Below are 16,640 nucleotides of genomic sequence, written 5' to 3' on the forward strand. Positions count from 1 at the left end.
TGGTCTCCAGAGTGAGTTCCAGGATAGCCTCCAAAGCTACACAGAGAAACCCTGTGTCAAAAAAAAAAAAAAAAAAAAAAAAAAAAAGAATTGTATACACGACAAATCAGGATTTGCCTCAGGGAGGCAAGGATGATTGAATAGACACAATCACCAGGACAGTCAGTAAAGCGCTTGTCATGTAAGCAGGAGCACCTGAGGCACCTGAGTTTGAACCCACCACACACAAGGCAGGTAGGTACACAGGCAAGTAACTTGCCCACCAGCCAGCCTAATCTAACTGGTAAAACTCAAGTTCCAGTGAGAGATCTTCATCAAAAAGGGAGGACTGCTCCTGAGAAATGACACCTAAGGGTGATTTTGAGTCTCAAGTGTTTCACAAACATGCACACAGACTTTGTAAATACACACACACACACACACACACGCATAGGAATATATATATATGTATGTATGTATGTATGTATACACACACACATATATATGCATAGGATTATAGACACACACATATATATATATGCATAGGATTATATATATATAAACACACACACATATATATGCATAGGATTATACACACACACATGCATAGGATTATATATATATATATATGTATATACACACACTATATATATGCATAGGATTATATACACATACACATATATGCACAGGATTTTATGTATATATACTATATATATACACACACACATATATATATGCATAGGATTATATATATATACACACATATATGCATAGGATTATATATATATATACATATATATGCATAGCATTATATATATAAACACACACACATATATATGCATAGGATTATATACACATACACATATATGCACAGGATTTTAAATATATATACTATATATTTATACACACACACACACACATATATATATGCATAGGATTATATATATACACACACATACATATGCATAGGATTATATATATATTCACACACATATATGCAATCGATTATATATACACACATGCAAACTATACTAATAGGACAAAGAAAAATAGATGCTCGATGTATGAGCTCACAGAGGTATAAAAACTGATTTATTAAGGGGTGCAATTTAAAGAGAGAATGCATGAATACGGAACAAAGCAGAAGCCGCTACTGACCCAGCTGCACTGACCCTGCACTGCCTCTCTGCCGCCTGGGGTCCACCATGCCAACAGGAGCCGCAGCAAGAGAGAGCGCTCTTCCTCCCCCAGCTTTTCAGTTTTCACAGAGCACCCCAGGCCACGCCCTCAGGCCAGTACCCCAAAGCTACTGGCAGAATGAATTCCCACAACACATGCTCATTCTCAAACTACAATAGGACTTGATAAAATTCAACAACCCTGGGCAGTAGTGGTGAACACCTTTGATCCCAGCATGCAGGAGGATCTCTGTGAGTTGAAGGCCAGCTCGGTCTACAAAGCAAGCTAAAGGATAACCAGGCCTACATAGAGAAACACTGTCTCAAAAACAAAAACAGCCAACTAGGAACAGACAGGAACAAAAACTTCCCTAGTTTAACAAAGAGCCTCTAAGTATTTGCACTAACCCCTACCCCAAGCTGGGAATCCAATCTAGGAGCCTACACAGGCCCAGCTCGGAACCAGTGAGAGACTGACTGAGATGGGAACAACACAAGGACGCTCACCTCCTCTAGGAGCCTCATCCCTGTCCTGGGTACTGAAGATGGAATGATTAGGTAAGAAAAACAGGCTGGAAAGGGGGTGTAAAGCATCTCTATTTGCATACAAAATGACTGAAAAATATCCCACAGGGGCCTAGAGAGATGGCTCAGAGGTTAAGAGCACTGGTTGCTCTTCCAGAAGAACCCACAACCATCTGTAACTCCAGTCCCAGGGAATCTGATGCCATCTTCTGGCCTCTGAAAGCAATAGGCACGTATACAGTGCACAGATACCCACACAAGCAAAATTCCCATACACATTTAAAAAAGTATCCCACTGGGCGTTGGTGGCCCACGCCTTTAATCCCAGCACTCGGGAGGCTGAGGCAGGCGGATCTCTGTGAGTTCGAGGCCAGCCTGGTCTCCAGAGCAAGTGCCAGGACAGCCTCCAAAGCCACAGAGAAACCCTGTCTGGAAAAACCAAACAAAAAGACTAAAAAAGTATCCCACAAAATATCTGCTGCAGGCAACAAATCAATTCAGCATAGCTGTAGCACATCAAAACAAAAGAAACAAGTTGTGCTTTGATACATCACTAGCAGCAATCCAAAGTGAAAATAAAATAATTCTATTTACAGTAGAATCCACTAAGAACAAAATATTAAGGAATTAAAATACTAGAGGAATTGAATGTTTATACACTGAAACTACAAAGTACTGATGAAAAATAATTGAAAGCAGGCTGGGAGTGTGGTTCAGTAGTATTTATTTGTCCAGCACTCATGAGGACCTCAGTTCAATCCCTAGCAGTATGAAAGATGGGAACAGAAAGAGGGGGTTAAAGGAGGGGAACTGAGGAAGCAAATGGGAAAACTCCATGCTCATGGAGTGAAGGCAGGACTAAAATGTTAACGTCAGAGCAATCTGATTCAGTGAAATCCCTATCAAAATTCCAGTAACCGTAATTACACAAACAGAAAAGCAACCCTTACAATTCACATGGAACATCAAGGGGCTCAAAATTGTCAATACAATATTGGAATGAAAAGGTTAGAATACTCTCAGCCTTTAGTCCCAGCCCTCAGGAGGCAGAGTTTGAGACCAGCCTGGTCTACAAGAGCTAGTTTCAGGACAGGGTCCAAAGCCACAGAGAAACCCTGTCTGGACAAAACAAAACAAAAAAAAAAAAAAAAAGAAAAAGAAAAGAAAAAAGAAAAGGTTATAATCCTCTCACTTTCAAAGCTTATTACTTCAATATTTACTATGTAGCTACAACAGTCCAAACAGAGTGGTGCTGACATTAGAATAGGCATACTGGTCAAGAGAACAGAACCAAGAGTCCAGAAATAGATGTTAAGTATCTATAACCACTATATTCTAAACCTTTTGATGGGGGGGAGCATAGTGGTATGGGAAGAACTAGATACCTACCCACCCCCTTACCCCCTGCCCTAAAAGGAAGTGAGAACTCCTACCTTGATACATATACAAAAAAGAACTCAAACTGATCAAAGACCTAAACATAAAAACTAAACCTATAAAACTCTTACAAAACATGGTAAATCTTAATGGCTTAGCAGTGGGCTTTTAGACTTGACACCAAAAGTACAAGTAACAAAAGAAAGAAAAAAAATGAACTCCAATTAAAATCTTTGTGCAAAGGATACTATTAACAAAATTTATGAATCTACTAAATGGGAGAAGACAGTTGCAAACCATGTATCTAAAGGGTTTCATGTCCACAATAAAGAGCTCTTATAACTCAAGAAAAAAAAAAAAAAAAAAACAGCCCAAATAAAGCAGAGACAAAGGGCTTAGACATTTAAAAAATATATACAAATGGACATCAAGCACATAGAGAGACATTCAGAAATAACAAATCAAAATGACAACAACACAGTAATTTACATACTAGAATAACACAAGTTAGTTTTAATGAAGATGTGCAGAAAACGGTAACACTGCTGGTGGTAATAAAGTAAACTCTTATGTGCAGTATTACCAATGCTCTGAGATACATCCAGAAGAAAAGAGGACACAAACATTTACACTTAAACACCTATTTATGGCAACATTATTCCTAACAGTAAAGAGGATGAAAACTAAATGTTCATAGACAAATGAATAAATAAAGTGCAAACACAAATAGATGCTCAAGTACACACACACACACACACACACACACACACACACACACTCTTTTTCTCTCTCTCTCAACAGATTATTATTCAAATCCACTAAAGGAATAAAATACCAATACCTACTACAACTTGGATATACCTCAAAGACATTACACAAACATAAATTGTCACATACTTATTGCATGACTACTTTCACATGATATGCTAATAAGCAAATCCAAGGAAACAGAGAGCAAATTAGATCAGGGTTTGGGAGGTAAGGGAGGGAAGTGATTATGTTACTCAAGGGGTACAGGGTACAAGTTTTGAACTAGGAAGACCCAGTAGTTGAATGACTTTTGAGTACACTAAATACCACTGGACTACATACCTTAGAATAGTTAAGTTATATGCTATATGAATTTTGTCTCAATGGAAGAAAATGTTGAACTATAATTTATGGATTCATTTAACCAATAGTTGATAACCAATCACATGCCAAAAACTTTCTTCATTAAGGTGATAAACTTTTTTTTTAAATTTATTTATTATGTATACAGTATTATGTCTGCATGTATCCCTGCAGGTCAGAAGAGGGCAACAGATCTCATTACAGATGATTGTGAGCCACAATGTGGTTGCTGGGAATTGAACTCAGGACCTCTGGAAGAGCAGCCAGTGTTCTTAACCTCTGAGCTACCTCTCCAGCCCAACTTTTTTTTTTTTTTTTTTTGGCACAATGGAAAAGAAGCAAGCTAAGAGACTATGAGAAAAATGGGCTATTTTAAGAGAGTTTATAGAAGATCTTTCAAATATTTTAAGAGACCTGAATAAATCAGAAAACATTATACTTGATAAATAATGGGAAAGAAAAGATTAAAATACAACTTATCAAAATTCAATCATATGCAAAATTTCTTTCTGAAAAAAAACAAAACAAAACAAAACAGGGATACCTAAATATAGATATTCCTTTTATGTAAATACAATGTGACTTTGGTTTCCAGACACCTGACCTTGTGTTCTAAAGACTTGTAGCTGGGCATGGTAGCGTATGCCTGTAAGTCCACCACTCAACCTCAGGATGACAGAGGAAAACTGCAAGTCTCAAGGTCAGTCTTGACTACACAGCAAGACTCTTACCTCAAAAAAAACTAGAAAAAAAGAAAGAAAGAAAGAAAGAGAGAAAGAAAGAAAGAAAGAAAGAGGTCTAACAATGTTCTCCCTTAACCCAATATATGATGTATACTCCATGATAGCCTGCCTGTCACCTTGTTGAAAACATGCAGAAAAGAAAAAAGAAAGAGCAATTATTACTTCTTTTAAATTATTTTCTTGAGACAGGTCTTTAAACATTCCAAGCTGGCCTCAAACTGATTCTGAAGCCCAGGCTACACAATCTCTCAACTCTCCTGCCCCTGCCTCACAGATACTGGGGTTGCTGTGGGTGCTATAATAACAGCAGGAAATTATTATTGTGGTATGCTAGCTTCTGGTATTCCATTACTTATCACTTCTTTTTAACAAAGTCTCTGTAAGTGGGAGTACACACAAGTGAAGATGTCCTTGGGAGACAGATGCATCTGATCCTCCCAGAGCTGGAGTTACAAGCAGTTGTGAGCCACATGGCACAGGTGCTGGGAATCAAGCTCTGGTCCTCTGCAAGAGCAGTGCATGTTCTTACCTGTGGAGCCATCTCTCCAGCCCCACACTACTCATGTTTAAACCTCACAATTTTCTATGTTGTAAAACACGAATAACGTAAAGTTTACCATCTCAGCCATTTTAAACATACAGTTGAGTGCTATAAAACCAGTCACAATGTACAGCTGTCACCAGGACCCATCTCCAGGGCTCTGCATTCCATTGATGAGAAAAACAGTTTAGAGATGAGTAACTTGACATGACAGTCAGCTAAAGGAATAACTAGAATTCAAATGATATCTGACTCCTTCCATACATGAATGTGTCTCACTGTCTTTTAAAAGACCTTACTGCCCGGCAGAGGTGGCACACACCGTTAATCCCAGCACTCAGGAGGCAGAGATGGATCTCTGTGAGTTTGAGAACAGCTTGATTTACAGAAGAGTTCCAGGACAGCCAGGGCTGCACAACAGAAACCCTGTTTCTGGAAGAAAAAAAAAGGTTGTCATCTCAATCTCAGAGATCAGTCAGGGACACACCAGAACTCCCCTGAACCTGGGAAGGGCAGGGAAAATTCTGGACTCACTGAGATCCTTGCTCACACACTACTGCCTATTACCTACTTTTGTCTAAAGCAAAATGTTAAGCCTCTATCAACCTAGGGACCTGGGCTGAGCCTGTTGCCCAGCTGTATTCTATGATCCCCAGCCCTCCCTGGAGTAGGAACTTGGCCATGAAACAAGCCCCACACCTCTGGCCCAAAGTCTCTGGTCCTTACTGGTTCCAATCAAACACTTCCCAGTGGTTCTAGCTGAACAGCCAGATCCTCTGATGCAGCCAATATCACTTCCCTACTAATTGAGGAAAGGCTTCTTTCTTTTAACTTACATTCCCATGAGCCATCTGTAGTCATAATTAAAACTGAGATAAATGGGTGCTGAGCTATAACCATGATACTCTCTACAGAGTGACCAGGCCGCGGGGACTTGTTCACCACTAACAAGCTAATGTTTGTAAAGGCACAGGACTAAATACTATCATTAGTACTAGACTACTGGTTTAAATGTAAATTAAGAGAGATAAAGAGGAAAGAAAACACATTAGTAAATCAGGTTAGGGACTGCTAAGATGTATGCAATATCTGAACCACAAGGGTAGAGAGTATTCTAACTGATTCTGTTTTTGCCGCTGGGATGAAGCCCAGGGCTTTGAATGTGGTAGACTCTACCACTGAGCTACAACCCCAGTCCCTAGCTAGGCTTATCAAAGAATACAAGCATACTGGTGCTGCTCTAAAAAACTAGCCTAAAACACAGAGAAGGAAGGAAAGGGGGGAAACCAATACAGCCAAGCAAATGTCAGCAGAGAAAAGCTGAATGAAAAAATTGCTCCATGGTGGCGCACGCCTTTAATCCCAGCACTCAGGAGGCAGAGGCAGGCGGATCTCTGTGAGTTCAAGGCTAGCCCGCTCTCCAGAGCGAGTGCCAGGATAGGCTCCAAAGCAACACAGAGAAACCCTGTCTCAAAAACAAAACAAAACAAACAAACAAAAAAACTGCTCCAACAATCCAGTGTCTTTGAAAAACCACTATATAGGAACAAAATAAAAATCTACACCACAGAGCAAAACAAAACAAAACAAAAAACCCTACAACTGAACAAAATCTACAACTGCATTGTAATCAGGTACAGTAGCACTTGTCTGTAAACCCCAGCAGGTAGAGGTGAAGACAGGAAGATTGGAAATTCCAAAATAATCTGGGTTACACGGTGAGTGTGAGGCCAAGTGAACTACATAGGAAGACAAACACCACAAATTAGCTGGCCTAAGGGCCCACAGGTGGAAAGAGGCCTCTAGAAAAGGCCTCTGCTCTTCCTTTCCTCTCCTTCCAAGGGGTGAAGTTCCAGCCTCAACCACTGGTCAGTTTCCTCTTCCTATTTCTTTTTGTTTTGGTTTGGTTTGGTTTGGTTTGGTTTTTCGAGACAGGGTTTCTCTGTGGCTTTGGAGCTGACCTGGAACTAGCTCTTGTAGACCAGGCTGGTCTCGAACTCACAGAGACCTGTCTGCCTCTGCCGCCCAAGTGCTGGGATTAAAGGCTTGTGCCAACAATGCCCAGCCCCTCTTCCTATTTCTTTTCCCAGGAAGGGCGCGCCATGCAATCAAATTCAGATTCGTGGGACTTCAACTCTGCGGCCCTCCTCACCACAACTCTTCTTCATTTCTGCCGTCTTCCTGGAGTAACTCCAAGAGAAACCCTGCACTGCGTGGAATCCACACCCGAGGCACTTCTGTCCCCTGTCACAGCACCTACCATGTCACCTTATCACCAATGTGTTCTTCTAGCTTGGCCACGGCATGGAAACTCTATGAGGCCAAAGGTCATTCAGTGTCTTACCTGACTTTTCAGTTTTAGCCACCAGCATAGTTCATGCTCAAAAAAAAAAAAAAAAAAAAAAAAAAAAAAAAAAAAAAAAAAAAGGAGGAGGAGGAGGAGGAGAAGAAAAATGTAGTTTGATTAAATACAGGTTGAAAAATTCCTTCTTCAAAATACCTGGAAAGGCCGGGTGGTGGCGCATGCCTTTAATCCCAGCACTTGGGAGGCAGAGGCAGGAGGATCTCTGTGAGTTTGAGGCCAGCCTGGTCTACAGAGTGAGTGCCAGGACAGCCAGAGCTGTAACACACGGAAACCCTGTCTCAAAAACAAGCCAACCACCCAACAACAGCAAAAAACACCTGGAAGAAAAGTATTTCCAATGTGTGGTAGAATCTTTTGAAGATTCAATTCTACTAAAAGATTAGGAGAAAAATATGTTTATATTAAAACAGATTACTGAGTACACTGTATAATTTACATTAAGATAAAATTTCATGCACTTGCCCCAATCCTACAGGAGGTAAAGTCATAGAGAAAAGCCCTCTGAAACTTATACACTTAATTTACCCTATGATAAAGCTACAGCAGAATGCATTAATCCAAAAAGCAGAGAACATAATTTCCAGTGTAGAGTCAGGACTTCTAAGCATTAGTGGACAAAGTGCTCCCAAGAACTCCTTTCCCCATTCTTCCAAGAAAGTTAGAAGTTTGTATCAAAGAAGTTTCCCTGCCAAACTTGGTGGCACACCTTTAATCCCTGTTCTGGAGGAAGACACAGAGACAGGTGGATCTCTGTGAATTTGAGGCCAGCCTGGTCAACTCAGCAAGTTGTGGCTACATATAAACAGCCCCTGTTTCAAAAAACAATGAGTAGTAGTTTCCCACTGTGTAACTGCAGCTAACATATCAGAACAGCAGGACAAGGTAGAGTGGCCTTCAGAAAATGGTCACAGGAGGCACTAGGGTTTGCCCAACTACAACACAGACTTGGAACCCAGTGAAACATTGTGGTCATCAGTCATGTCCTTCTCTTCCTACCTTGCAGAATCTGAATACAAGCATTCACCAAGCACTTACCATACACCCTGCCCTTGGTGGAAGAAGAGGTGTCACAAGCACCTAGTTATAATTACCTCCTATGCAGCAGGCCTCCAAATGGGCATTAACCTTCCAGAGTAAAAGTTAACCTTGGGAAACCTCATCAAAAGTATTATGATTCATCAGGCATGGTGGCTCACTCAGCACTAGGGAGGCTGAGGCAGGAGGATTCTAAGTTCAAGGGCAGCCTGGGCTATACAGGGCGAACCTGTCTCAAAAATAAACAAAAACCATCATGACTCCTAGAGATATATTTCACCCACTTGGTTATTCAACCCAGCCTTTCTCGACACTTAAAAGATGTCAAGATTCTTATTAATATGGCATTATGGCCTGGATGTGTAATCAGGGTTTGAGTTGGAGAGGAAATTGGGAAATCAGAACGGCAGTACCTGATCTCTTTTTTAGTAAAATGTCCTCATGAGAAGTTACTAAATAGCCTCTGCTTTTTTTATCCTTTACACTTTTTATGAGGGTCAGAGGCACATGAGTGGAGATCTGAGGGCAATCCGGAAAAGTCCGTTTGTTCTCTCCTTCTACCAACTCTTTCCTCTGACCATGAGTTCCAGGGATCGAACTCAGGTCATCAGGCTTACCTGCTGAGCCATCTTACCAGCTTTCTAGTTAATTTTCAAATGGTTTAAAATCAACATGAAACAAATCTTTTAAAAATGAAACCATGAAATGAAACATTGGGGGCTGTGAGACAGCTCAGTAGGTAAAGACGCTTGCCATTCAAAGATGTAACTGTGACCACCTGAACTCAATCAACAGAACCCATGTGACTATGAAGGACAGGACAGACTCCAGAAAGTTATCCTCTGACACTACATGCCCGCAGTGTCACTCACCCCCTAACCATTATACACTAATAGTATTATACAATACAAATTATACAATAATAGTAAAAAAAATTTACAAAATTAAACACAGGGTCCAATATTTCATTTCTTGAGAATTAAAATGTTTCAAGTCCATCAGTAAGGACCAGAGTGGTGGGTTTAGGAGAGGTGTGTTCTGTCTTCCCCACCACCATGGCTTTTTGAAATTTTCTACCTACAACAGTGATTCTCAACATGTGGATCCCAACGCGTTGTGTGTAGTATATCAGATATTTACACTACAATTCTTAAGAGTAATGCCTTTGATCCCAGCACTCAGGGGGCAGAGGCAGGCAGATCTCTGTGAGGTCAAGGCCAGCCTGGTCTCCAGAGCGAGTGCCAGGATAGGCTCCAGAGCTACACAGAGAAACCCTGTCTCGAAAAAACAACCAACCAAACAAACAAAAACAATTAAGTGTAGCAAAATTACAGTTATGAAGTAGCAACAAAATAATTTTATGGTTGAGGGTCATCATCATGTATTAAAGAGTTGAGCATTTTGAAGATTGAGAACCCCTGACCTACAAAGAGAAACAGTGGGCACAGCAACACTCTATGGCCCAAACTGGTGCTACTGCTCTAGCCCCTTCAACAAACCATGCTCTTTAGTCAGGGACAACCAGACTATTTCAGCTCCAAGTCACACAAAAGCCTGAAAGAGCTGGGGGGCAGCACAGGCAATAAACTGACTTGCAGAACTACCAACCTCACACATACCAGCAGGGAGCACCAGGGCTGCAAGCTAACAGGTCTCATCTTACACAGAAGATCCTCTTGCTGCCATTCTCAGGGCCCTATAAGTGGGACCAGACTTCCTAATATTGTGGTAAACTGGGTGCCAGATGCCTCCCTGACTAGTCCAGGCAGCCAGGAGCTTTTCTCTTACAGTAACACAACCCCGACCCCATAATTGCAGACTTCTATACAACCCACTAATTCATTTCCTTCTCCATGTGTGGACTTTCCTCGCTTTTCCTGGTGATTTGGGTTTTCTTCACTCTTCCTTTGGAAAGTTCCTGTCCTGGTGTCACAGTCAAAGCTTGGGGTCTGCCACTGCCCTTAACTGTGCACAGACACCCAGATGCCCCAGGTTTCTACAGATCACACCCCTAAAAGCAGGTGGTGTGTCTCATTCATTCTAGCATAGTAACTAGATTATGGGAACTCTGGGCACATTAACTGAATGTTAATTAAATGAGCGAAAGACTCCAAGTGCTGGTTAATAATATGCTTGTCTGAGTGCAGCGTGAATGCCAATCTGACTCCTTGAGGGGCCGGAAGCCAACAGGCACCTGCAGAGTGACATCCTACTCCTGCCACCTGACCCGTGTCTGTAAGCACCAACAAGCTTCACCAAACAAAGGCTCTATGTTTGACAGAACCTCACCTTCTTCTTCCTAAACTGGCCTCTCATCCCAGTTCTTTCCTGGAATACGCAAAACAATAAAGGCTTTCCAAAATGAAAAGGCATTTCATATTTTTATTAACAATCATGGAAATTAGCTGGGCGTTGGTGGCGTACGCCTTTAATCCCAGCACTTGGGAGGCAGAGACAGGCGGATCTCTGTGAGTTCGAGGCCAGCCTGGTCTCCAAAGCAAGTGCCAGGATAGGCTCCAAAGCTACACAGAGAAACCCTGTCTCGAAAAAAAAAAAAAATCATGGAAATTATGCAAATGAATTTAATGTTTTCCTCTATACTTTTCAAGATTAAATTTTCTTCTTTCTGCTAGCTCCTCTGGGACCACACCAATCCCCAACTACCTCTTTACTGCCTTCCTGGCTGCAGGCCTCTGGGCCTCCCTCACTCTGGCTCTAACCCTAAGCACCATAGCATATACTCAGGCCTCGGCTGCCGCTCTCTGGTCACCTTCCAAATCCTGTGGCCTCACCTCCTCTCACTTTAGCTCTCATCTCAGCTTCCCTCCCTTTCTGGAATGTGATGAGCATAAACCTACACAACATCATCAATAACAACAACAAAAAACTGATTTTTCTTCTGCAAATACTTGCAAAGATGTATATAGGCACTCTGATTCCACAAATCATGTAAGGCCTTAGGTCATGAGACTTCTCTGTTAATAATTCTGAAATTGACCACTGAGAAGAAATTGGGCTATTGTGTAATACTTCATAGGTTAGCTCATTTGCTGTTTGGAGAGTCTTACTACACAAGATGAGAAAACAAAGATGGACAAATTTAATGCAATTTCCTTTGTGTGTTTGAGCTAGCTCAGGTTTGCAACACCACAGTGACAGTTTCATCTCTCCCGAGGTACAGTTTCAGCATTACAAAAAAGAATTTTAAGGGAATGATAAATCATGCTCATCTTTTTGGCTCATTAGCATATCTATCCTGACAATGCCCCAGAAAGTCCTTCTTGATTGACACACTGATAATTTCCAAGTGATTCTAGCAAAGTATTTAGAAAAAAAAAAAAATCCCAAAGACAGGGACAAGAAACACCCAGTTAAATAAAGGACTTTCTTCAGAAAACCAGCAAGAGTAGCAGCAGAAACAGCTGACTACCACCTCTTTCTGACAGAATGTCTCTGCAGCCCTCTCTGCGAGGCCATCTTATTAACTCAAAAGGAACGGATAGCATCCAAGACAAACAATTGGTCTTTCCCCTCACAGAAAAATTCACATTAATGTCTTGTTTCAAAGATGCTGGGATTCTCCCTGGCCAGCTCTCTGCTTCCCTGGCTTCTGCAATGTGACAGCTGGAACAGAGGTGTCTGGGAGAGACACCTGACATCTTAAACCCTGTCTGTGATGAGATCTGATCTGAGCCAGTGAGGCTGGAAACCAAGGTCCGTCTGGATTTCCATCCCCAGCTCCCACTCACAGGGATTTCGGTCTCCTGTGATAAATTCCCCAGTTTTCATACTTAAAAGGTTCGATTTGCTTTGGCCAGGGAATTTTCACCTTCAGACTAATTCTTAATATTTAAGATGTCACAATATGGCGAAAAGGGAAACATTTCCTCTCCTTTGAATAAAGGACAGCTGTATACTACTTTGCCAGACACCCTACAATGATGCAGTATTTTCAACAGGCCATTTTCCAAGACCTGAAAAGCACCGTTAAGATTTTAAAGCTCGACTGAGGGTCCACCTGGACATTTCTACACATAAGCATTTTACAGATAACACAAAACAGCATTTCCAAATATTTCACCTGGGCATCTAGTCACAGAAAACGCTATCAAAAAAAAAATTATGGCTCCTTTTCAATTGTATGCTGTGAATGTAAATTAAGACGCCAATACAACACTCGATATACCCTTTAAGACCACACACACACACACACACACACACACACACACACACACACACCCTCCTATTTCATTCTCAAAACTGAGTCAAAGCTCAGTACAAAAAGCCATGAAAATTAAAAATCAGTTCCTTCAACCGACCATTCGTCTGAACGCTTAGATTTCAGAGCACGTCCACAGCACTTCACCCCATTTGCATTTTGCTGCCGTTTCGAATGAAAGGTAAAGAATTTTCCACGCAGAATTCTCTCTAAAGGTCTAACCCTGAAACCCGCGTCCCCAACCGGGGGTGAAGACAGTGTGGAAACGTGGCGAAACGTACGTGAGCCACAGCCTGGCGCCTCAGGACCTGCCAAGCCCCGCGGCAGGGATGGTTTTAATGAGTCGCCCGTGGGGAGCCCACTCTGACCTTTGGTGTTAATCGAAGGTGGAAGGTGTGCACTCGGCCCCAGCTGGATCCCAGAACCTCCTGCCTTCCAGACTCTCTGCAGCTCTCCGACTATGAATCAGTCATTCATCTGCAGAGCAATGACTCAGTATAAACTTTTAAATAATGGCTCAAAAACCCACCTCCACCAGCCGGGGCGAGCACGCTCGTCTATGCGGGCGGCCTGACTCGGTCGCTGCGCAAAGCGCCGGGGCCCCGGGGCCTCGGAGACGCCGACGGCTCGGCACCCCTCGGGCCGGGCACCCGGGGCGCGAGGCCTGGCCGCCCCGTGTGCCCGAAGCGCCGGCGCCCGGGGCCCGGAGCCCGGAGCCCGGAGCCGGCCCCACACGCAAAGTTTCCAAAGTTGGGGCGGCGGGCGGGCCGCTCGCAGGACGGTGAGCGGCCGGGCCTGGCGCGCAGGACCCGCCGGGCCCGGGCCGCCGCAGCCGGCCCGCCGCCGGGATGGAGCCGCCCGCGCCGCCGCCCCGCCGCCCCGCCGGCCGCCGACCTTACCCCGCGGCCCGCCGCATCGGCCGGCTCAGGGGCGCCGCGCGCATCCTCCGCCGTCGTCTGCAGCGTCCAGCTCCCGGGCAGCCCCATGTCGGGGGCGGGGAAGGGCCGGCGGCCGCCGCCGCCGCCGCCGCCGCCGCCGGCTGGAAAGTCCCTGCTGGGCTGCAACCCGGCTCGCGCACGCGGCGGCCGCCGGCCGCGCCGCCTCCACGCACCCTCGCGCTGGCACTTCCTCTGGCGCGCTGGAAATCCCCCCGCGGGCCGCGCGCGCGCCCCGGCGCGCCGCCCCGCCCCCGCCGCCCGCGCGCCCGCGCGTCTCCCCGCCCTCCCCCCCGCCCCCCCTCGCGCGCCGGGCCACGGCCGGCGCGCGCCCGCGCCGTTGCTAGGGACCCTCGGCCCCGCGCCGCCGCCGGCCTTAGCAACGGCGGCGCGCGCCCCGCCCCCCCTCCCCCGGCCCTCCTGGGCCTCCGGCCCCTTCCTTCCGCGCGCCCGCGCCTCGCGCTCGCGCCTGCGCCCTCGCGCACGCCCGCGTCCCGGTCTTTCCGGGTCAAAAAGCCGGCGAGCGGCGAGCCGAGTCGGGCCAAGCAGCTTCCTCGCGTCGCCACTCGACGGGCGGCCCGGCACGCACGCTCGCCCGCTCCTCACACCTGTAGAGGGACGCTCGGCCGCGGGCACCGCCGACAACACGTGCGTGCAGGGCTCGTCGCGAGGGTCTCCCGCCTGCGCCAGCCAGCCAGCCAGCGGAGCCCACGGGCATCGTCGCCCGCCCAGGCCGCCGCGGGCGCGCACAGCCCCCCGACGGCTCGCCGCCCCGGCCTCCCTCCGCGTGCCCCTCGCGGGCGGCTCCTGGCGCCGGCTGACCCGCCCTCGGGGCTCCTCCTCGCCCCCCTCCAGCCACCCAGAAAGCCGCGTCTGGCCCAGGGTGGCCCATTTGCCCTTTCTCCGGCGGCTCCACCCTGCCGTCTCAGGGCCACCGAGGGCGCACAGGGCTCCCCAGATGGTCCCCAGTGCCACTGCACGATGGGGGCAGATGAGGGCTTGTCCTTAGGAAGTTCGGGCCGCTGAGGAAAGAGGCCGGGGGCGGGGGGGTCGTCTGCAAGTCAGCTCCCCTCTGCAGGAAGCTCGGAGGATCCCCAGGCCGAGGCTGGCCGCGGTGTGACCAGCCTGTCACTGCCCCTCCACGTGCCAGTCTGCAGCGAGCAGAGGCAGCAAGTCAGCCGCCGCTGCGCAGCGTGGCTCGTGGAATGTTCTCGAGGCCTAGAGAGTCTGGCAGGGCATGCCTGGATGCTCTGGCCAACAGGTGCCTGTCCCGGGGCCCAGGCGGCGGCCTTGCTAGCCGGACTCGGCTAGGCCGGTGGCGCCCCCACCTGGGCCACAAGGCCGAGCTCGGTTCCGAGTTCACACCGTTGGGAAGGACCGTGCTAGAGCGACAGTCCCGCCTCGGCGGCCTCTGAAGCGGCCTGTGGACCCCTGGTCAGACGGGCCTCCCTTCCGCCCTCCTGGGTGACCCAGAAGGCTCGGGGTGCCCCTGTCCCCTACCCCGGTGCGCCGGGGCCTCGTCCAGGGCGCACTGCCTGCGCAGGGGCGCTGCCCAAACCCAGAAAGGCTCTCCTGCCTGGGCTGCACTACTCGGATTCTTTCAAAACGCCACAAGGCAGAAGGTACAAAGACCCGTGCGCGGGGTTGCCTACGGCGCCTCCTTTTATTCGCTGCCAAAGCGCTACTGAGCCTGGTTCACAAGGAGTAGGCTGAGTCCACCAGCGTGGAGCCCTCTGCGGGGGAGCCCAGCTCCTGGTCGTCCCCCTCCTCTCTCGCTCTCTCGCCAGCCCAAGGACTTCTCCCACTCAGCTCCATGCCCCCTGCTTTGGGGAACCAGGGCGGACAGCATAAAGAAGTTTGCCCCAAACAGGGCCACGGCTTTGGGGGCGGGTGTTCTGGACGCCGCAGTGCCAGTTGCTGGGCAGACGTGATGAGCAGCGCAGAGAACCAATCAGAGCGTTCTCCTCTGGGCATTTCCAAAAGCAAAGCTGGCTGTTCCCTATGGCAACGCTGAACAACACGCTCATACCGTTTCTGGACAAAGAAATTTCTCTCAGGAATTTGTGTGGCCTGACATAGCCAGTTTGCTGCATTTTAGGGAGACATGCATGCAGATCTCGATATGACTCACCCAAGTGCAACCGCCCAGAAAGCCGCTCCCATCTGTTGTCCTAAGAGGAAAGGCATTCATTGACTGGTGTTAGGGGCTTCAGGCCTGGAAACAGGTGTCATCAGGCCCCGCCCAGCGCCTCAAATGACAGCTCTTGGAGCAGAAGCCACCTGCCCCTGTGGGTCTGATGTGGGCTGAAGTGAGCTGACCATTCGCCCACTAAAACACATTAATACTGCCAAAGGAGGGACACTGGGCAAAATTATAGTTATGGTAAGGGCTCCCAGCAAGTTCCCAAAGCTGTTGAATACATGACACACACATACCCACCACATACACATCAATACTGAATCCCGGCAGGTAATGTGCTCTGACATTTCTGTTCTATTTGGTTTTTTAAATGATTTTAATTACTTATGTATTCTGAGTGTGTGTGTGTGTGTGTGTGTGTGTGTGTGTGTGTGTACTGTGCACACGCATGTAGCACGTGCATGCACGTGCCATAACACAAAGTGTAAAG

The 16,640-nt window shown here is 46.6% G+C and overlaps 1 protein-coding gene across 9 annotated transcripts in view; it reads right to left on the reverse strand.

Annotated features, from left to right (window-relative positions):
• The window catches only part of Traf3 (TNF receptor associated factor 3), a 100,778-nt gene extending 86,646 nt beyond the window's left edge, over nucleotides 1–14,132 (reverse strand). For 7 of the 9 annotated variants that reach the window (XM_027416631.2, XM_027416630.2, XM_027416624.2 and 4 more), the window contains exons 1-2: nucleotides 13,975–14,125; nucleotides 13,444–13,552 (exon numbers count right to left, since the gene is read on the reverse strand). The gene's annotated coding sequence lies outside the window, so the exon portion shown is untranslated. Of the gene's footprint in view, nucleotides 1–13,443; nucleotides 13,553–13,969 lie in introns of all 9 variants that reach the window. The other 2 variants (XM_027416632.2, XM_035445363.1) reach the window with 2 other exon arrangements.
• Nucleotides 14,133–16,640: the final 2,508 nt, after the last annotated feature.

This window comes from Cricetulus griseus, chromosome 5 (genome assembly GCF_003668045.3).
Source record: "Cricetulus griseus strain 17A/GY chromosome 5, alternate assembly CriGri-PICRH-1.0, whole genome shotgun sequence".
In the NCBI taxonomy this organism is placed as follows: domain Eukaryota; kingdom Metazoa; phylum Chordata; class Mammalia; order Rodentia; family Cricetidae; genus Cricetulus; species Cricetulus griseus.